At 35.1% G+C, this 23,053-nt stretch overlaps 1 protein-coding gene across 4 annotated transcripts in view; it reads left to right on the forward strand.

The window, feature by feature from the left end:
• Positions 1–3,182: 3,182 nt before the first annotated feature.
• Positions 3,183–23,053, forward strand: part of LOC145690163 (early estrogen-induced gene 1 protein) — a 292,289-nt gene continuing 272,418 nt past the window's right edge. The window contains exon 1 of one of the 4 annotated variants that reach the window (XM_081764783.1): positions 3,183–3,530. The gene's annotated coding sequence lies outside the window, so the exon portion shown is untranslated. The remainder of the gene's footprint in view (positions 3,531–23,053) is intronic. The other 3 variants (XM_081764784.1, XM_081764785.1, XM_081764786.1) reach the window with 3 other exon arrangements.

Genomic DNA, 23,053 nt, shown 5'->3' on the forward strand with positions numbered 1-23,053 from the left:
TTTGGATCAAAGAGGGAGTAAAAACTGTGGTCATTCCTATGTCAAAAGAAAAAAATCAATGTTACTACACGAATATAGGCCCTACCTACTCTTCACCTTCAACTCTATCTCCCACCAGCGGCGCAAATCTGTCTTCAACATTGGGGAGGACGGGTAAGACCGTTTCCATATTTTTTATTTGATGTCCAAAATATTTATGAAGTTGTAAAACAATGTTGTGAAGGATCAGAGGAACAGAGTTGTCTTCAACGTTGGGAGGCGTGCAGATTTGAGGCTTATTCTGGGGGACAAATTTCATCTCACGTTCCTTTGTGGCAATTGGACAAAAAATAATCAAATTTCTCCCCAAAAATACATTTCAAACTGGATTATTGGAGGGACAGTCCCTCTCAGTTCCAAGATTGGAGGGGACATGTCTCCCTCATCCCCGGGGATCTGCGCCAGTGTTTCCCACTGATCTTCAGAAACAAAAGAGTTCTACGCTGATCTTTAGGGACAGCGCATCTGACATCTTGAGGAAAAACTATTGCAGATTCAGAGTACTGTTCTTCATTATAGAAGAGATTCTCCGAAAACTCAATTCCCCACACCCCGTAAACGCAAACATATTAAAAGAATTTAGACATCATTCGCGGCAACAGCCTGACAACCAGCTGTTTAATGAGATTTTTTTTTCTTTGTTCTGAAATACAATTTATGAAAAGTAGTTGTTTGTTCCAATGAAATGAGTATACTATGGATCGAATGTGGCGTATACCGGCGTACTTACTAACTTTTAGGTAACTATACGACAGTTTCCAAAAATTAGAGGTGGATATACGCCGTATACCCTCCATTACATCCCTGTAAACTCAACTAATAGTAATAACCAACTCAGTCGTTCTTTTTTAATAACCCTTCACCTATTATTATCTAAATTCCAATGTTTCAGCAAATAGCAAGTGCATAACTGTGTAACTATACTGTAAATTTTCATAGAACGTCCCAGTTTTTTTTTTTTTGTCCGAAAATCTGCGAGCCCTAAATAAGGACAGAAACAGTGGATGTCCCAACAAAATCGGGATGTCTGGTAGCCTTGACTTTACTTCTTTATTGATATAGGAAATTATATATATATATATATATATATATATATATATATATATATATATATATATATATATATATATATATATAATCAGTGGCGTATTTACCATTTTGTTTCGGGAGGGGCTTTGCTAATTTTCGGGGGGGGGGGGCTTTGCCTGAAAATGTGGAAATTCTGCAAGATATTTCATATACTTTACTATAGTAAGTAAGATTTCGGGGGGGGCTTAAGCCCGGAAGCCCCCCTAAATACGCCACTGTATATAATTATTATTATTACTTCTCTTTTTAATATCGATTCCCATAGGGCAAATAGATTTCATTTCAGGTTTATTCTTCTACTGAAATCGGAAATAGTAAGAAATAGTAGAACTTTCTATTCAACACTGATTCCTATAAAGGAGCCTGCTCTACCATATGTTCAATACGTATTTCCACGGGGCGACAAGTTTCGAGGGACGGTAAATAATGTCTTAACTATATTATTTAAAATAAATATTTCTTATGGGAGACAGACTTTATGATGATGGTAGTTAAATTTACTAAGTTGATCTTCTATTTGAATACTACATTCATAAATCATGTTTAGGTCGCATTAGTTTAATATCACATGGACAGTGCTAAAGCAAATAGTTCAAACAAATCCCAGCATGAATCACTTGATTGTTGCTAAATACAAGAAATCAATTCACAAAAAGTACGAACACCTGTTTCAATTATTAGTTATCACAGATTTGATATGAAAACTAGTTTTGTCTTTGTCACAAACACGTTCCTTATCATTGAAGGTGAAAACAAGTTTTTTTTTCAAATAACAGATATAGAAGGAAAATCAAGAAATAAAGATAAAAGAGCCAGTTGCACTGGAATTGCAAACTGATATATTGAGATTAAAGCTCGATATTGAATTCTATAAAAAGGATTACCATCTTTTCTCTTTATGCGTGTTTCCTTTACCTTTCACTAATATAATAGATTATTATTCAAACAGAAAAACAACATGATATTGTATTTGTAGTGTTAGGCCATTCTGAGTGCGGGTGCACTTTCCCTGCCTTTCATTGTTCAAGATGGAGTAGCATATTCCTCAATCGTTGACTTTTAAGAATTGTTCTTTCTGGAGAAAGGGGGCGGCATATGATGTCATTGCACGTAGAGAAAAATTCCCTGTTCCAATAGTTATATTTTGAAATTATGTCCCTCATATTATCCAGCCGGTAGTTACAGATCTAATACTTCCGGATTTAATATTACATTTGCTTGCTTTGGAGGTCCATCATAGTTTCACAACTGTGAGACTCCTTTTTATTTTTTAAACTTTCTCTCATGCTGTATTGGATCAACTGGCAAGAAAGGGTACACGTGGTGAAATGGACATAATTGCGTTAGGAGATAAACTTCCTGTATGTATAATATAAATTAGAAGTTTAAAAGTGAAATGAATCCTTCATGATTTGGATCAACAGTATTATTGCAAAACAAAAATATTTTTATTAGCTCTTTTAAATAAAATTACTGCGATTATTATTATTATTATTATTATTATTATTATTATTATTATTATTATTATTTATGTCGTGTTAAAATTTTCTAAGTACCTGAAATGAAATCATTAGCTCCCAACCTTCCACTGAAAGTTTAAAAAAAAGAACTATTATCTCTTTCTTTATATCGTCCTTGTTCACCTATGTATATGATTATTTATTTATTCACTATAATGTGAATATTTATCTTCAGTCCTCAGGAGATTTATTTTCGTACAATAATACAGCAAAATAGCACAAAACTTTACCTCAGTTAGTACATTTTCTTTTTATTTTCACCCAAGTTTTCGGTAACTCTATCCTGTTACCTCGTACTAAGAAGCAAGTTTTATTTTCTTTATTGCTATTTTAATATTATACATCAATATGCAAGTACGTAAACAATAATGAATAACTTATGATTTATTTTCCCTTGCATTACATGCCGTATAGGTTGGGTGCGACACATATCCAAATGTCCAAAAAGGAAAGCAATGATTGGCTGATGTAGTCCCTTTTGAGCCAACCAACAGAGCAGTTGCAAACGAAAAGCATGCTCAAACATGTCTGCGCAGTGCCAAGCAAGAACTGCATATTCTGCCAGTACGGAGAAAAGTTAACAGAATAGTGGAAGCGCAATGAGTGTTCGTTTTGTTGTTACAGAATGTGTAAGTAGCGTGAGAGCGAGGAAGTGAAAGTGTCTTTTTAATGAAATGTGCCGATTTAGCCCTTGTACGGAAAGTCTCGTATATCTTAACACTATATTATATTAACTGTATTTATAGTGTTTGAAGCAAGGCGTTGGTGTATAAGTGAATCAAATTCATTTTGAAGTGAATATGAAGTGACAGTGTTTGTGATGCGTCTGTCACTTAGGTTACGGATGACACAGAGATGAACGATGTTTGTGGAAAACAACAGGTAAGAATATTAATTATTAGTAAGAGTATATTCATGAGTACTAATGTTTTATGTTTCAGTTTTCGTATCATTGCAGAAAAGGTTTATTATTACTCCGGTTCATAATCTATATTGATTCTTTTTTTTAAAATATGAACTGAATATACTTTTTATTTTGATTACTGACATTCAGACAGGTATCCTGTACATTGCTCTTTACCTAAGAGAGACAAATATTTAGGTGGGCATGGGCACTCGAATTCGTTTTTTTTAATTTTTTTTTATTATAATTTAAAGTGAAAGGTGTTTACAGATTAAGCAATCAGAACGAAGTATACAGTACAGTATTGCACATTGAAATATGTAAACTTCGTGTACTTCACCCTTCACTTACATGTGGTTTGTTAATGTGCAACACCCCAATGAAATGCTATTCAAGAAAGCCTTCTTTTTCTGTAAAAGTACTTGATTGCTTAAAATTAATCATTACGTCATGTAATCTCGTCATTATGGTACTTCTTTTTGTTACTGTATTTAAGTCACCTTAACCTAGTTTTCACTGTTTATAATTACAGTGCTGCATTGATAATTTGCAGAGACTGTCTTATGTTCCTACGTGTTCATAAATTTTTGTATTCATGCATTGGCAGTGTGTGCAGACGCCAAAGTACAATCACATTTAATATATTTCGGTGCACAATTAGTTGCCATTTTCAAATTAAAGTGATTGAATATCTAATGTGACACTCATTACTCTTTTTCAATAAGAGTATTATTCATACAAATGAACTAGTGTGTTTTCCCACAGTACAATTTGAAGCGTTTAGGTTATTGCACCCTTGTACAATCACTTCATGCGAGATGTACTTTTATTTAGATTTGCATATTTTGTGTGTGTGTGTGTGATGATTGATGTTTCAAGTTATGGTCCATGTTCCGTTAAGGAGGTCCAAAACTACACTGGACCTCTTAAGCTAACCTAACCTAATAGAACCTAATATAACGTTATATCATGCAATCAAACGAAAATCAATAGAAAGAAGTAGTGTTAAAGACACTGGACCCCGTTAACGGAACATTGACCAAAGTTATAAGAAAGAATGTGACGATACCGTACTTATTTGTGTTACGAATTACGGAGCTGTATCCGTTAGTTGATCCATCTGCTTGAATGTTTTTAGGTACTACATGTATTATTTGTAATTTTGATCCAGCTATACAAGGGCTCATATTATGAGGTTCAACGCGTACTACGGTATTTATTTTGTTTACCTGGCAAGGAGTTATGTAGTATTTATCAAAAAGTTAGTTTGGCATGTGTGTATGTGAGAGGGATTTTGCAGGAATGGTTCGAGACTGCAATTTATGGCATGAATTGAAATACTTTTTGAGAAATTACAGTATCTTTTATTCGCAGTAAAATTGGTACATTTATTTTTAATATTATAGCCTACATTATTTAAGCGTTTCATTTCGTCCATTTAAACCATTGTTTTATTTTAATAGGAAATGTAAATATGCATTTGGTGCGTGGATCGTAGGCCATGTGAGTTTGGGGTGGGCATCAATTGTAACCATGGATATTCGCGAGGTTGTCTCATTTTCTTCTACATTCTTATTTAAATATTTCTTCTCGTAATCATTTCATATCGTTAATATTCTCTTTTAGCATATGTTCACAGCATGATCGTGAAGCGTAAAACTGAAATAGGGTATTACTCTGGCTCCTTACTAGTGTACGGTGTGTTATTTGTAATTATGATGAGTATAAATACAGTGTGGACATATGGCATAAAAATTACAGTGCATAAAACACGAACCAGCTTCTGATGGGTGATCACTAAAATGCACGAATGCTGTTTGAGTCAGGACAGGGGTACAGCGGCAGGATGGCCTGAGCTGTAGGGAGCAGGCGCGTCAGCGGTAGTGGGCACTTTACAACTGCTCACTATAAGCCATGGTACTACTTCCGGAGCTCTGGATGGGTTTGAGATACTAGATCCCATCTCTGGAATATTTCATTTAATTTTTTCGACATCTATAGAAGGATTAAAGTTACAATGGTGTAAGTAATGTCGGATTAGATTTAAAAGATGTTCATTCCGTGGATGGTATTAAAGGTATCAAACTAAATAAATCAATACTAAAATAGTCTAGCCTAACGTTCGTCAATCAGCTTGCAGGCTCGAGAAATCCCGGGTGCCAGGTTGGTTTGGGGACTGAAAATACGAGCTTGGCGCCTTTTATTTATTTATTATTATTTTTTAAAATAGTATTATTACTAATTTTCATCTACCAGTAGTTCTGAGTAGATTACAAGCGAATTGCAATCCTTTGTTGTAAACTTTAGAAGCGAATTGTGATCCCTTCTGTAATGTTAAAGGTTTCCAATTTACCTTGAACCTTAACATGAATGGCTGATCGTTATAGGCTTTTAATTAATCCAGGATAATTGTAACTTCAGTGCTCAGCCTACAAGGCATGTACAATGACATAAAGCAGACACGCTGCTGGTTTATAAAATAATTTACCACGTATATTACCTTCAATTACTGACATCTCTGAGGGACAGTTTGTAAAGTAAGGTAAGCTTGTAGTTTTTATACCAGGACTATGTATCAAATTGAATTTGTATTGCTGTGGTGCCTGGTTCCTACGTCGGAAGAACATTTTTCGAGCCGTGCTGAACTGAATGAGAAAGTAAGACAGACACTATTGGGATATTTCAGTCGTTAGGGCCAATAAAATTAAAGGAATGAAATTAGGCAGTATTTCCAATTGACGCTTTGAATATTTTTCAGGTAATTCAAGTGATTGTATTACTTCTAAGTAATCTTAATGCAGAATGTTGATGCTTAAATTCATGTCATCTTTGTGTCAGTAGATTTGGTACGCATACTTGAAAATATGACATTATACGTTCTTCCATATCTTAAGAGTTAAGAAAAGTTGAAAGTCGGTATAGGTTGAAGAGTTGTTCACACTGATTTGACTTGCTCGTTATGTATTTAATACATACTCATTGTAAATTTCAAGTAATTATAGTGCTTTTTCGTGTATAGACGGAATTATTTTTCACTCGTAGTGATATATACATTCACGTTCATAAGCATTAAATAAGAAGCTGCGTATTAGTTACTACATGCAAGCATATGAGTTCAGTCTTTATGTTTTTAGTTGTAGTAGTAATGTGGTAAAGTGCTCGTTCTTATTTTCTCTTTGGTCGTGTTTGTTTAGTGAATATGTCGTGGTATTATCTCATTACGGAGTTTGTCTAGTATTTCAAATTTCTCATTTTTACTTTTATTTTATTTATTTATTTTTTTTTTAAAGAGATAGACCTTTCTTTGGATCCATGATTCCGTTGCCCTAAAAAACAGGGCAATGATTTTTTCCCTTTTCGCAAGCACTGGTTCTGTTATGCCCCTTTTCTCAAAGTAAGAGATGCTTCATTGTGCCTAAACCGTTATATGTTTAGGGTGTTGAAGTGTTCAAGCCGACACTTCCACAGCAAAGCAATTATTTACTTTTTCAGACTGTCCATTGCAGTGACTAAATTGATAAGTATATTATATGTAAGTTTCCCAGATTTTCAGACTAAAAAGCTTGGATACCCTATGGCAATTTATAGTATAGTCATTAGGGCTCTTATGTTTCTAGACTAAAATACCGAGACACCATATGAAAATTTACTAGGATTATTATTCGTAGTTGTGCACTGTCAGGTTTAATTAACTGACAAATCAGCACTTACCAAAACTTACATGTCACTTCTAATGCTTGGGACTGACTCATCTTCACTGTTGTGACGCTGCTCTGCTCAGAGAATGTTTCACTCCATCTGTTAGTTGTGCTCTTATTAGTGACGTTCCATTCTCTCATTTTTGTTTTCACTATCATAGTTTTAATATGGTTAAAATAATTTTGAAAGTTTTTCTTCACATATCTACTTTTGGAAGAATTTTCTCTACTTCAGTAGCACAATCTTTAACAGCAGTCCAGTTGTATGACAAAGATTTTAACGAATGCATTTTTGAAGATGCACGAAATGTTTCTTCTATTCAGTCTTGACTGTAATCTGCTGCCATTCAGGAAAAGCTCGCAAATTTTGTCTAAAAGACACCTCGGAGTTTTCTTCTAGATTGTGTATATTAGGAAGTGCTTCACTAGTTACTAAACTCTTCCTCTACTCTTGCTCTCAGCCTAAACAGAAGATTGTAATTTTTTCCCTCCACCTCAACGACTGAGGCATATTCACTTCCATTTTCAGCCTAGCTATAGGAAACATTTTTATTTGGTTTCGTAAGAAAGTCTGGTAAGAAAAGTTTTCCTGATTGTTGAAAGAGTAATAAAGCATTATTGGATATATCCCCGAGTTTTGAATGTAACATCTGGGAGGTTCATACATTTCATTTAAACGATTAAAAGCAGGCTGCGAAGAAGACCGGGCATACATTTGTATTCTGACAGCAAATTCACAGAAAGATTTTAGATTCTTTACTCTAACAGTAAACAAGTGAAAATACTGAAATATTGTCCCTATGATAGCCTGAATATCAGTGGGCAAAATGTCCACAGCAGTCTGAAATGCATTGTAAACAATATGAGCTCAACAATGTACAGTACTTCATATATTTTCCTACCAAACTGATTGATCGTGAAGTTTATAAAACAAATTGTGTTTCACTAAGGCGAGAGTGTTAGCGGTTTCGCTACGCGGGGACGTTAAACAAAATAATAATAATAAAAGGTTTGATGTGACTTATTTTACGTATAAAAATGAGTCTGCTTGTGGAGCTGTGGGAATGAAAATGGATGTGATTTCATATTAACAAATATATAGGGTGTATATTTGTTAATAGGGTGCCACAATGAGCAAAATTACGGTAAAATGGAAAGAGAGGTTGGAAATAAGTGGTTTTCAATCTGAAATGATAGAACCGTTCCAATCAGACCAGCCGTTTGGGCTCCGTATTGGTAAGGAGACCTTTTTTTATGTGGAAAAAAATAACATTTCCAATTCAACAGGCTGTTAGAAAGGAGTCCAATCGTAAGAGAACACAGTGAGCATGCACATTGCTCTATGAGGGAATATAGAAGCTTGTTGAACTGACAACGTTGCTTTTTCACAATATATAGGGTACCTCACTAGTGTGGAGCCCAAATGACTGGTGCGATTGGAAAGATTCCTTCGTTTTAGATTAGAAGCCTGTTTTCAACATTTTTTTCTCCGTATCTTTACGAATAACGGTGTTGGTGTATAGCTACAGACTTTTGATACGCCCGGTTTGTAGTGTTTGAAATCGTAAATGCATTTTACCGTAAATTCTTATACTAAATAATAGCACGTACTGTTTCAAATGCCTCGTTCACCTCTTCTTCGGTGTGGCTTTTAAGTTGCGCTGCAAAACATATAACATGTTGATGGCCTTTTTCATTTTGGAATATCGTGTATCTCGTATGGATCGTATCTTTTAAAATTAAATCCTTTTCAAGTTAATGTGACAAGATTGCTGAAATGTTCTTAAAGCACAAGGCAGAAAGGCGTTTCACGAATGATTGGTGTGCTGACAATATGATCGTTAGTAATTATACATTTTCTTAACTGTGGAAAGTTCGTCTTCAAACTTCAGTAGTAAGTATAGAATGATATTGATGTGAAAATCAGCTAATCTCATTTACTTCTTCCAGAATGTTTGGTCTTTGAAGTATCTTTTTGTATTCGTATGAATAATAATAAAACGTTGGATTAGCGTCCTATTAGGAGTTTGGCTGAGGTGATTTTAACTTTCGTATTTAAAACCATGGAACACGTTAGTGACATTAGCATCGTTTTATGTCGAAAAAGGCCAGCCATGACTATTTCACGGAGTTGTCCAAGCACATTAGGAGAATTCAGGGTAAAAGAATACGGTGGACTGTGCAAACATTAACATATCAGTTAATATTTTCGACAAAATAGGCTCTTTCAAATGCCTGGGACAAATGTTAATAGACCAAAACCATATCCACGGAAAAATTAGATGTCGATTGAAAGCAGGAAGTACATGTTATTATTCAGTCCACATTCTTTTGTTTTCACAAATTCTGTCGAGGAATTTGAAGCTTAAAATATACAAAATAACAATTGTATCTCTTGTGCTGTATGATTACAAAACTTGGTCGCCTACTTTGAGGGAAGAACGCAGGGTAAAAGTAACTGAAAACAAAACCCTGAGGCGAATATTTGAGGGGGGGTGGGGTGATCGAAGACGGACGCAGATGGAAATTGCGTAAACTTCATAACAAGGAACTACATAATTTATACGGTTTACCTAACATTGTTAGGGGGTCATTAGATCTGGGAGGCTCTGGTAGCCAGGTTAGTATTCAAAATGGAAGGCAGTAGAAACGCTTTCAGAATTTTAACTGGAAACCTAGTCAGAAAAAGACTATTAGGAAGACCTAGGCGCAGATCAGAGGGCAATATTAAGATGGATCTCGCAGAGATAGGAATTCAAAGTTGACACTGGACCCAGTTTTCTAAGGACAGAAGTCAATGGAGGGCTTCCCTTCGGATTCCATAGGTCATAGAGTTAGTTTTAATTAAGACTGAAGAAAATATTTGATAGGATTACTTGCAAGAAGTAATTTCTTTCAATATAATAATAATACATAACTGACTTATACAACATATATTTAAGAACAGTGGCAATAGAAACTCGACAAATTGATCCATATAACTTCTCGTAGTAGCTTTGTTTCCACCTCACAATATTTTACTCACCACTGTTAGGTTTCAACCAGTGTAAGATTCCGCATTGAACTTTATTTCTAAAGAACAGTTCAGTGAATTGTTTGTAAACCAGACATTTTCTATTGTGTAGCTGTAACGTATGCTTCTTCTTGATCTGATTTACAATCAAGCATGCATTGTTATTTACAATGTATTTTCAGTCCTTTCTGGTATTAATTCACAAGCAATCCTACTAGTTAATGATCATCATATTCAGAAAAAAGATAAGCACTGTAGGAAATTATCGGATTTTGGATTCTTGAAGAAAGATACAGTTGAGAAAATAACCGTATTTCAGATGGATGTGTTTATATGGTGTGGATGATAGGGGTGATGACAGTTGTTTGAAATTATATGACCACTAATTAGAAAGTTGAATTGATTTGCTATTGACAGGGAATTTTCGAAGGACGAAGTGATTGGTCGTTCTCGGGTGTAGCTAAACAGTGCACCCACGGTTCGTGAGCCCCTCTCTTCGTGAACAAATTGGCTTACGAAGCACAAACACCTATCACGCGTGCTCAGTGGTGTTTCCAGTGTTCGCCATAAACGTTATTTGTGGAGGTGCTTTTTAAAAAGGTGTACTTCTTGTACCTTGTTTTGTGGCGTTTTAGCTCTCGTTATGGCATGGCCCTAAGAAAGAGAAGAAAAGTGTTAGTGATAGCTACAGTAAGAAGCCTTACTAAGGATATTTAATTAATTTTCATTCCCTGTTCTTTATCACAGCAACCAGGGGAGCACGCGCGTGGGAGTGACACCGGGTCGGGACCCTCCCCCTTAAAACTTGATGTGTCGACTATACTTTCTTAATTAAACTATACTTGTTTAGTTGTTTAGCAGAGAAATGATCGGTGTGGCCTACAGATCTTGATCTTGCACTTCAATTATACGCTTTCTTTCCTTATGAAAAACTTTTTTTTTTTTTTTTTTTTTTTTTTAAGAACATAGGTGGCCGTACTTAATAACACCGGCTCAGTACTACATATGTACGTAGTGTCTTGTAATATGGACTCCCCTCCTCCAGGAAAAATCCTGGTTACACACCTGAGGAGTACACTTGAAAATATAAAGAAGTAAGTATGTACCGGTACCATGTTTCTGTGACTGGAACGGATTAATTATGTGTACATTAAAAATTCAGTGGGAAAAATAGTCTCGTTTGAGAATAGTGATACAGAATGGATTAAGTACGTAACTCTTGAGGCCACTGTATTTTTCTTTTTTGTTCCGTTTTGTTTTACCTTTGAACAATCACCATAGTTCTCATAGTAGATTCTTCTGCTGTTACCACTCAGGTTTAGAGTTAGGATAACAAACCCGTTCATTGTTCATTTGTAGGGTTATTTATATGTTATTCGTATGCGTGTCATTTATATGTATAATATAGGTTTTGTTGATGTTTTCGTTTAAAGCTTTGACTGCGTTACACGAAGCTTCAAACAAACATTTGTTGTATGTGCTCACTTATTTCAATTCTTTGTATAATGCTTCATTTAATATTTTGGGTCAATTTCAGAGAAAGCAGCTTTGTAAGTGCTCTTGTGCTAGTTATTTGTGAATTATGGAATACGGTAATTGATTACCCTTGAGAGCGTGATATACAAGTTAAATCATCGTTAGACTGTTTATATTTATACCTAGTAATTTGGTATGTCATTTTGTGTCGAATCGTTGAATGGTAGCGTTTTGTGTGAGCTTTTCGCAGTTTAGGATAATTATTAAAACTGACAGGTATTTACAGGTGAGCACATTGGCTCAGTGGTAGAGTGCTCGCGTCTGCTTCAGTCCCAGGTCTGTGAATTTCTGATGGACGCTTTCGTGTCCATATGTTTTCTTGGGGTTTTCCCATTTCTTTCCATATTCTTATTCTACTAATGTTTTTCACTTTCATTAATCATCATTATGCCTTCACGTAAAGACATAATTGTACTTTTGCTCTGATTCTATTATGAATCACATTGAGAATTTGTTGATCGGTACAGTTCTTTTGTAGAGATAAGTGGCAATATGCGTGTTTTATTTTCTTATCTGTCTGGTTCATTACAGTTCTTGAAACTTCCCGTCGGTCTTCATTATTCTTGCCGGGAAGGTTGATATGATCCTGACGATTTCGTTCGGGACATGTTTTGTTTCTTAGTCTGGAAGTATAGTGAATTCATATGAATATTAAGGACTACTTGCTCGGATTTATATATTTTACGCGTATATTTCCTGCTTTTATTAAACCCCAAACTATGCTGTGCGTAAGTGTAGGGAGTCTTATAGAATGGCTATTTTCGTCCATCTGTGTGTCGATAGGTATCAGGGCTAAAACGGCAGATGACGAGAATGTATTCTGCTATGGATATAACGTCTTATAAATGCGTTCCCTCTTCGCCCTTATTCCTCTATTGCAAAAGTGGCCAATGCGCTGACCGGCAAGTCGTAAGAGGTTTCTTGCACTATGGGATGCGAGTAATCTCCGTTGACTTATTCACGTTAAAAATAACCAGTATAAAGCACATGGTTATTTTGTACACCTTTAAGTAATAGTAACTATAGCTAGAAGTAAGAACCTCTACCAATCATTCTGCAGTCATATTACAGCTATTTTAAGTATTTTTTACTCATTCACAATAGCCCTGCAATCATAACGAACCCTTCCTTACTTTTGACAATCCGATTTTTTTTTCTTTTTTTTAGACAAAAAGATATTTTTCTACACTTTATTAACAGGAAAGTTTTATTTTTAGATTGTAGTAGATAGTGTTTGAGAAGGAACACAGTTGTTTACTTATATATGTTGAATCTGTGAGATTCTTGAATACACATTGTTATGGAGTGCGGCTCTCCACTAACTAATAAATACGGTTATGGCCGGGTTCTTTATTATTATACAGCACTGGTCTGTTTTCAGATAAGTATGTCCGCATTGTTCTCTAAAATGAAAAGTAGTCTTCAATACTAGAAAGGTAGCCCATCCATGTTCTATTGCTCTCAAGGAAAGATATAGAAACACACTGTCATTCTGAAGCAAAAAGAAATATTTTTTTTGAGTGCTCCAGCAATAGACCCCATCTCTGTTCTTATAATTGCTACTGAATCCGAAAGTAGTGCCAATCTGTGTGAACTTCTGGTTTCAGTATTTCTCGTCTTGGAGCGAAAGCCGGTAGTAGACAGCGAAGAATGGGTTTCAGGTGCAGAACGGTTCCAAGAATGGATTGATTTCGGAGGAACGATCAATACGGTGTAAGAGATGCATTAAGGAGTGTAAAAATAAAATGTTTTCTTGTTGTTGGAGTATTTTTTCGCGTGCGCATTCGGTAATATGAGATAAATTTGCTCGTCTGGGTGTAAGGAAGGGACTTCACATATTAGTTGCTTAAGCTGCTTACAGAATGAGTAGGGATCAGAAACTAACAAGGCACGAGACTTAAGGTATGAATCCAGTAGCCAATTCAGAGAATTTGATCGCCATTTGACATAATCAAAAACACGATGAAGACAGAAACTTTCATTTCTGAAGTATTCTGATACCAGAATCTTAACGTAGATTGCTGTCACGTAAGGATGGACAAAATAGTATGTATATATATAAACCAGAAACCAGCTATTACTAATGCCAACACCCCCACAACCAATTCGATTTTCCACCATTTACTGTTTGCTCGAGTATGATCTTTCTGTTAAAGCCAATGTAATTTTCGCCGAAGCCGGTATTTGGCCCTGTTCTTGTAGTACTTATTTCGTAACAAGTTGGCGAAGAAACAGAAAGTTTTGATAGAAAACTTAACCAGTTTTGAAGAAAATAAACGGCTGATTGAAAAGATTTCAAAACACTGTTTTGATTTTTCGAAAACTGAAACTCCAAATGCGGGTTTGTGTGTCTACCACTATTATGAAGCTGCCCCATAGCAGAACATGCCGCGATCTGCGATGTGATGGCAGAAAATTTGCCGCGCCTGTGCAGAAAAATTGCCAGAGGAAAAATAAATAACCAACAGAAAAATATAAAAGCATGCCTGATATGTGTAGATGTCTTAAATGCACGGTCGACTCACATAAATAAAGTTTAAGCTGTTTTCTACGTCGTGTAAAGCGTATTTTAACAATCAAAAGTGTTTCTTCTGCAGAAAATTTTTGACTAACAAAAAGCTCATCGCAGAAAGACAAAGAAAGTTCTGCCATCGGACCAAGCTATTAAATGATGTGTATTGTATTGGGAAAGTGATTTTGTGGCTGTCTCTGAGGCTAATAGGATGACTATATCAAGCAGAGTAGAAGTGAGAAAAGGAAAAACTGAAGCTAATCGCTAAAATTTTGAGCAACTATTATGTTTTATCCGGGTTTTATTAGTGCTGATTAACTAGTAAGAACTTGAACAACCTAGAACTTGAAATAAATGTCAAGCATGTATGCATGTGTGGCGTGTGTAAATTAATAATTTAAGTTCTCCATATTTCTTTTCTTTTTTTCTTTACAAATAGCATGATTTGCGTATTTGAAATGCATCTTAACACCAATGAGCGCCAGATTGATTATAAGTAGTTTCAATTTCAGTGTGACACGCAACGTAAGATAGATATTCGATATCATCATGCACAAAGGGAGATTCTGTTGAGAAATGTTCGAAAGTATTGCATTATGTAAAGTGTCCTTTAGATAGAAAGGCTAAATGAAACCATTGTTTATGTCCAAGAACGGTTTGTCGAAAGATTACTCGTACAATAATGTGTTTAGAAAGTGAAATGTAGAACATGATAGGCACTCAAGACAGATACGGCTTTTGCTTTACGATGATTAAGACAAGCTTTGCATACTGTTCAGTGATACGAAATGTAAATAAATAACAAATGCTTATCTTGGTTGACTGGAACAGCTTGTCACAGTGCATGACTGTCATGAATAATTGATAATGAAATACTGATGACTGACTAATTTGTTCTATCTGTTTTTCCTGCGATATATTTTAACGTGATGGATAATGTTTCTGTTTTCATTGCAAGTAAAGGGTTGCAAGATGTAAACGTATAATGGCTGCTAGGATGCTTTATTTTGGCTTAAAGATAACTCCAACCGATTTTGACTATGGATGTGACATCACACGTAGGTGCATCTTTTAACTATAGGATGTTTTCTTATTTATATTTTCTTTAGAAACGATGTTAATATATTTCTGATGTTCCTATAGTTATTGCGAGGAGTCGTGAAGCTTGATCTACTGATTTCATCACCTAATACGACGCGAATGTGTTCTGGCCGTCAACCTTCGTCTATGAAAGTTTGTTAGTTTCGTCTCTCGCTCTTTACGGAGAACACCTTGAGTATACAGTGTTGTTGAATTGATGCTAGTTTTCGTTTTGTTAATTTTTTTCGTTGTTATTGTTACTGTTTAATTCGAATAATTGTTACCATTCGTGTTATTGTTTTATTATTATTATTATTATTATTATTATTATTATTATTATTATTATTATTCGTTCGCCATGTCAATGTTTGACAGTATTGTTGCTGCACTTCTGCTGTTCCATGTTTTCTCTATTGTGCATTCGGAAAGTAGTTCTACGAATCGTACCGAAGTATTCTGATATTCCACGTAAAGAAAAGCGGTTCTGTGATTGGTGTAAAGCCTAGGCTTTACAAGTCGTTGCGGATACTACAGTGTATTATGATTAAGGACCTGAAGTTTTCGTTTTAACAATTAGAACGAAAAGTTGCGGAAAGCAAGATAACTCGTACAAATAGGTCTACAAGCGATTTTCGGAATTATTATTATCATTATTTTACTTTACGTTTTAGATCAAATACGGGGTGTCTCAAAAGCCCCCTGGTATTGGGTAACTCTGTAATTATCAGAGTTACGATAACAGTAAATACGCCAGAAATTTTTACTTGGGGGGGTGTTCAAAATAAAAGGGTGTGTGTGCTCTCAGAATAGTGATATAATTTTTAAACAAACTCAAACAAGAAAACAGTATATTTTGTTACGCAACTATTGCAATACTACTACTACTACTACTACTACTGCTACTACTACTACTACTACTACTACTACTATTAATAATAATAATAATAATAATAATTATAATAATAATATCAGCTCTTTGCAGTGGTAGGTTCAGTAAAGTAAGTTCACACATTAGGGCATTTATTATTATTATTAAACCAAGTAATACAGTGAAACCTTTCAAAACGGGCATCGGTAGAACCGATTATTTGTCCGTAAATGAGAGGTGTCCCTAAAAGGAAGGGTTCTCTCTCATAACACCAAACCACACATATTTATGGCATGGAAGAATAAGAAAGTTTGTCCTCTTATGAAGATGTCCACTATTGAGAGATGCCCGTTAAGAGAGGTTTCACTGTAGGAATTATCCTCCACTATTTTACCCAGTAATTACATGTGAATTGATTACATACAGATTATTGTAATTATTTTGCAAAATTCTGCTATTATTTCAATGTATTCACTCCCAGCAAGTTTAGTGGGTTATTTTTTCCAAAATATTAATTGGGAAAAAATTCCCTCGTCCCATGCTGAAATCACATTCGTTTAGTAATTAATACTGTACATAGTTCCATTTCATTATTTTAATATTCTAACCCTGTTTTTAATGTTAATTGTTGTAATATTATTTGATTTCTTAATCTCCGTTCCTGCCCCTTCCTGGCTACGTTATTCGCTCTGAATATCTTTCATAAGAAAATTATTCATTGATTTAGTTGTTTTTCAGAAATCCAGTTTTTCAATTTACAAATATTTTCTATCTTTCTGTTTTGTCTTCTTTAATGTACCCTAATTCTAATAATCCCAGGGCTCATAGTGGTCTGGTCTCTTGTAAATAGTTGAAAAGTGACCAAAAAATGGCCAAAAGCACACGAAAAAGTGACCAAAATCTCATCATGACCCTTTTTTCCTTTGTCAATTTCTCCATCACCTCTCTCCCTGTTTGTTGTTTTGTTTCTTCTTTACTACTTCTTTTGGAGCTTCCTGCTTTCTTAGGTTTTGAAAGTATGCTTTGTAGTTACGGTAAGCAGACTTAGCAGATGTAAAAAGCTTCTGAGTAAGTGGAACCAGTTCTGGCCTATTTCCGAATTTCTTTATTCCAGACATTATATTTAACTTCGCATTAAGAGTTCTCAAAAACGTGAAATATTCAAATTCATCATCTACTCTTAAGAAGAACATACAAGAAGTATAACACAAGACGAACATGATGAACCACACAGACACACATAAACAGCGTTCAACGGAGCGTTAACTATTCCGCGAAAAAAACAAAAAATTATTATGATGGAAGAAAGAATAGACACAGAAGGGTTCTCAACCCCACCTTGAGAGCTTAAGCATCCACCAACCGTCCACTGTGCTTTAGAAAGAATAAAAGCTGAAGTGAGAATAAAATGACTGTTTCACATGTGGCAGCAAGTACTGAAGCTTTCAGAAGAGTAATGAGTAACAAGTTTCTGCCTTTTTCCATTTGTTTTTATATTTTTCGTAGAAAACTGCCAATGCAAAACATAAATTACACGAAAAAGTCATTTTACCTCTCAAAAAAGTAACTTTTAGTGACAAATTTTGAAAAATAAGTAACTTTTAGTGACCAGCTTGAAAAAAAGTAAATTTTAGTTTAAAAAAAAGTGACTCGCTATGAGCCCTGTTCCACTCAATGAATTTACGTGAATAAAAATATACTTTACAAAACATTAAGCTAGCGCCAAATGCGTTCCTACATAACACTAGACTCAGTCTAAAATATATATATAATTCTTAATTCGACCGATCCTTTCATTTCTAAACACGTTTCGACTACACCCTTCTAACGTCCGTCCGTTGATACACCACTTGCAGAGCAGGTTCGAAACCAGTCACACAGCTTTGGGGGGGGGGGAGGCATGAATATGTTAGAAGGGGCCAAGTCATTAAAAATTCTCTTACAAATATCTAAATTGTGCATTTTGTATTGAGGTTGGAGGGGACATGAAAAATTTAGGGAGGGCCAGGCCCTCCCTAGCCCTCTGGTTGCGAGCTGTTGCAGAGTAGCACTTACCAACTGAATCTGGTATAGGCTTAGGCCCCTATTACTATATTGTCACATTTTTCATTATTGAGGAAGAGGTAGGTAAATGATCCCTCAAGACGTTGCCAATTTCAGCCATCTGCATCTGTTCATCAATCTTTTTTCTCCGGAATTACCGCGGATCCCAGGAGGGTAGGTATCAGCGGTCTGTTTTGCCAATTGTTTTGAGCGAAACACCGCACGAAACAAAGAGATCATGTGGTTCTCGAAGCCGTACAGGAGAACGAGGTCGCTTCGTATTTTGAAGTGAAATAAATAGATAAGAATATTGCCTTTTTTCCTAAACGCTAAACCTTTTTTAACTTGATGTAATAAATAAGATATGTAATACTGATTGATGCAATTGGATTTGAGGGAGCATTCCTTTTCCATCCAGGGGTGTGTGTAAAGAAATTTGCAGGGGTGTTAGGGGGGTGTAGATTACTCCCTGTACGATAAAATGTAAAAGGGGAAACCGTCTCCAACTATAATGTTTCCAGTCTAAAGTGAAGTTTTATTTATTTATTTATTTATTTATTTATTATGATTATTATTATTATTATTATTATTATTATTATTATTATTATTATTATTATTATTATTATTATTATTATTTTGTAATTTTTAGTGTGCAGCCTAAACTGGTCGTCTGATTTTAAAAACAAATTCTTTCACTTTAGAGTGAAAACATTATATTTGAAGACGGTTTTCTCTCTTACATTTTGTTGTAACTGACGATAACACAGTTATCCTATGTCAGGAGACTATTGAGACACCCTGTATATACGTGTATATGTATATATATAGGGGCGGATCCAGGCTATGGTCAAGGGAGGGGCTAAACCATATTTTGCCGTTTTATCCAGTCTAAAGCAGGATTAAAGTCCATTTTATCCAGTGTATACCTGAGCGTTAAGGGGGGGGACTATAGTCCCTATAGCCTCCCTTTGGATCCGCCACTGTATATATATATTGAAAGTAGTCTATTCATAAGTGTAATTTAAACAAATTTAAAGTGGTTGAGATTTATATCGTTACATGTTAGAAGAAATAAATATTGGAGAGATTGGACATTTATAATATAACATGTTTATGGACATATGGTATCCATAGCTTAGTTGTTGTGGTCAGTGAATTTTAATTTTTATCTATTACAATTGCGTTTTATTTCTTCTTCTTTTTTTTTATTTAGATTCTAATCACTCCTTTGCCAGAACTAAAAACGTTGTTTCTAGTAATAAGGATAAGATCGTGATACGGATTCAATTTCTTGCTTCACGTGATATATCTTGTAAAAATTTAATTATCGTCCATAATCCATTTTGGTGCATACAGTATGTTGAAACAGGAAGTAACCACGTGAAACATTGGCATGTTGTTTCTCTGATAAACGAATAGAGGATTAGATTTTCGGATTTCAGCCAAACAACAATCAATAGAAGATGTGCTTACGTTGTTTTTATTTTCTTTCTTTTGTAAACAAGGCCGAAGTAACGCACCCTTGGCCAGAAGTACAGTGTGTCCGAGTGGATCTGACATAACACACAAATACACATACGTAAAATTTATTTTAATGTGCTAGAATTAGTCAGGAGAAAAAGAATGCATTTCTGAAGCAAACATGAAAGCAGTTACGGCTTAGTAATCTATCTCCACAGGAGCTTAATTTGTGATAAGAACATCGTCGTTGATTGCAATTTTTGTATTTTAAATCTGAGCTCTTCCCCCCCCCTGTTTCTTGTTTCTTCAAGATGCTGGTTTCACCGATTATTGTTTGCCCGAAACATGAATGTAAGTCGGGCCTACTCACCCTAATCATTTGGCTATGTTCTTCGTGTGTTCGTAATGTACGAGGTCCGAGAAACCGAAGCAGATCATAAGTGTTTGTTGCTTATTACCACAAGCTTCTAACATGAGCTTGATGCCTTTCAGTATATTCCCCCCTCCTCCTATCTGTCAATACACTTTTACATACTAATTTTTCAGTGATAGAGCTCCTCAGATTCTATATTCTTTATGACTGGCCGTTTTCTGCTTTACCTTTTCCATAGTTTGAGAGTAGGTTCCTTGCAGTGTGGTTTTTACTTTCGGAAAAGTATGAAGATTCACATGGCGCGAAATTCGGCTAATGAGGTGGGTGGTTCAGCACTCGGATCTTATAAACTGTCACAACGAGCCTCGCAGGCAATGACGGAAAATTATCGTAAAACAAAAATCATCATCCTACTACCATAATTGGACACTTTTATTTCTCGTTAGTTCTCACAGCTTGACTAAGATATGCAGATATTACTTCTGTTTTATTGCCTGATGTGGTAGTGCTCGCGGTGGCTCAGTGGTAGAGCGTTCACCTCTGATGCTTGGGGTTCCGGGTTCGATCCCAGCCCCTCGCCAAGTGAACTTTGTGGTGGACAAACACCGTGTGCGTGGGTTTCCTCGGGCTTCTCCCACTTACTTCATTCCACCATTTCATTCATTACTCATCATCACCGTCTTCTTTAGCCTAACCGGCATAATCGTGGGACGTAAAACTCAAAGATTTCATTTCATTTTTTCGTTTTGTCCTTGGTGGTATTTTTCTTTATTATTTCTATTTTTTTTAAAAAAAAAATATATATAAATTACTTTTTCTATATGTAATCATAGGTACAAAGTCCAAAAAATATTTCAAGTGAATGCGTGGATTCATTGAATTGGAATTATCTTATCATTGACGTTAGGAAAACTTAATGTCAAAACGTGTATAAGACAAGTTATCATCTGACCTATATATTTCTCACTTTTTTTTACTTTATTGTATTTTATTTGACAAAATACGTTTCTAAGTAATTTGCAAGGTAAAGTGTACCTTGTAACCTAATTAAATTTGCTGTTTTTCTTAATTGATTTTGATTTGTCTTGCAAACAAGTTTAAAGTCTGCCAAGAAAATAATACTAATGGATTTTGAGTAATGCTAATAATACTAAGGTGTGATTTTGCAAATTAGACCTCTCAAAAAGTGTCGGGGATAAGTAGGGTAATTGTTATAATGGCCTCAGCATGGCATTATTTCAGTAATTTATCTCTCTGTGGCACTCGAGTTGTTATTTTGCTAGATCAAAACTATGGTAATCATATCTGAGTCGTATCCTAATTATAAAAGGGAAACCTATTAGTCTGTACGTCACACTACCCTGGAATGTTAGACATTCTAGCTTAAGAGATATGAAGTGTTGGTTGTAGAAAAGCAAGGTTCAGAATGAGAATTCCTTTTAATAAACGAGTGTCACGCTAAGAGACTTCACTACCTGTGAGATTGTTGTGTATAGCGAAGTTCTTGAATAATTGTATAAAAAGTATGGAGTTATTTTGGGGTGTTTAGTGGGCAAACTAAAGAAAAAGCTAAACCTAAACAATAAAACTTTTAATTAAGTTCGATTTTAATATATAGGTACATATAGGGGCCGAATTCTTTGGCTCAACAATTTGTATTTGTAATTTAGCAAACATAATTTCAGTGATAACTAGAAAGAAAGAAGGAATGAAGACAAATTCAGGGTGGCCCAAAAGTAGGTATACAGACCAGCGTCGATCAAGTATGACATTTTAATTAAGATAATGCATTTATTTGCTCCGGTCTGTTCCGAGCTTAAGATATAAGTGAAAAGAAATTGAGAACAAATAATGAAGAAACTAAGTCAATTCCTGTATGGATAATAATAAGTAAATGATATGCCGTGAGCGATCAGTACGAGACTGTATACCTACTTTTGGTCCACCCTGTATTGACTGGTTTATCAACCTATTTGTCTCCCACAATCTATTTAAGTTCCGGATTTCGGATATAGATTTCAGATCGGATCCAGATCCAAATCCGGATGTCGAATGGATGTTAGGGTCCGGAGACACCCAACGAAATATTTTGGCTATCTGTATTAGAGGTAACATTATTCGCCGTGAACACCGTTTCTCGATTTATGCTTCTTTTGGGATTAGACGGAACTTCAGCCGTTGTATGCGTAGGGAATATTTACTTTAAATTTTCTGTCATGGTTATTTTAGGAAAAAATTCTGAGAAATGTTGGGTAGATAATACAGAGTTCAGTAATTCATTTATTACTTTATAGCTCTCAATTCACAGCATGTGAATTAATCCTTTGTTCTCTATGATTTCCGCCCTTTACTCTAAACCGATTTATCAAACATGTTATTCCACCGCGTGTGTGACATGTGAACTTCGACCAGGATATATATATATATATTTTTTTTTTATCTCGAGTGCATTCCAGTGTTGACAGATTATTGCTTTTTCCCAGAGTATGTTGTTTCTTACTCCGCCTTGATATACCGAATTATTCTGAGTGATTAACAGATCCTCTTTGTGCAATACTGTATTTTACTTCAGCGTAAAAAATTGCATACAATATGATCTATGTGAGTTCAGCAAATATGAAGTTTGATCCAATAAGATTCTGTACGATACTGTTGAAATCCATTCGGAAATGTTACTCGAAGCATGTATGTATGTCTGTCATTCAATTTGACCTTTTAATATCTTGAATTGTTGTTTTTTTCCTAGATCCGTTTCGGAGTTTGGATTTTTTTAAATTTTCTTTTTCCTTTCAAGTAATCCGGATGTTGATATGAACTTCAAATATACTCGGACTAAGATATATATATAGTTGAATGAAAGGAAACTGCTTTAGGTCATTCATGGAAGAATTCTAAGAGTTTTATAAACACCTATTTA

This window comes from Thermobia domestica, chromosome 7, assembly GCF_964235325.1.
Source record: "Thermobia domestica chromosome 7, izTheDome1.hap1.1, whole genome shotgun sequence".
Lineage (NCBI taxonomy): Eukaryota > Metazoa > Arthropoda > Insecta > Zygentoma > Lepismatidae > Thermobia > Thermobia domestica.